We start from the raw sequence: 764 nt of genomic DNA on the forward strand, positions 1-764 counted from the left end.
GTCCTGCGACCTTCCCCGCCGCAGCCTGAGAAACAGCAAACATCCAAATGGAATCACTTAAAATTCAATTGACTGAAGACATGGCATAATGCATTTGGAACCCCCGAGCTGACAGCGCGCCGTCTGATTCCTGGCCCGACCCTCCCACAAATTAAATTATTTTGTCGCTTTTATAGCGATTTATGGTCGGATTAACATTACTCCGAAAGTTACTCTCCATGCGTTTTGAATTGCAGATATGACGACTGACTTCCACCGGGACACAACGATGGGGTGAATCGCAGTGATTTTCCTCGAGGATAATGCCTGCTCGGTTGCTCCTTCTCCTGACAAGAGGACAATTGGTGTGATGGTAACTTCTCGGCTAAACTGTTTTGGTGATTTTTCAATTCGATGACTGACAGTTATGAATATGAATTTTAGTGTTTGCGATGCGGCGCTGATGAGAGTGACTGAAGGGCAGAAAATTTGGGGGTGATAATGACAATGGAAACGTTATTTGTATACAGACATGTGTCTGCAGCGATTTAGTGCGGTGTGTCCTTCGTGCATTCAGGAAATTCATTGGAATGAATAATATTTGGGATATGTGGAGTATCTGGGCGGAGGGCTGACAATCTTGTTCCAGTGCCGCACAATAGAAAATGGACTGAAAAAAAGAACAAATTTGTAGGCGAACCTCGAATTGGATGAAGTCTATATTAACCATTTTCAGTTTGGCATGTGAGGCATTGGCTTATAATTGAAAAGTCAAACAAACTTCC

The sequence above is a fragment of the Hermetia illucens genome, chromosome 1 (assembly GCF_905115235.1).
Source record: "Hermetia illucens chromosome 1, iHerIll2.2.curated.20191125, whole genome shotgun sequence".
Taxonomy (NCBI): domain Eukaryota; kingdom Metazoa; phylum Arthropoda; class Insecta; order Diptera; family Stratiomyidae; genus Hermetia; species Hermetia illucens.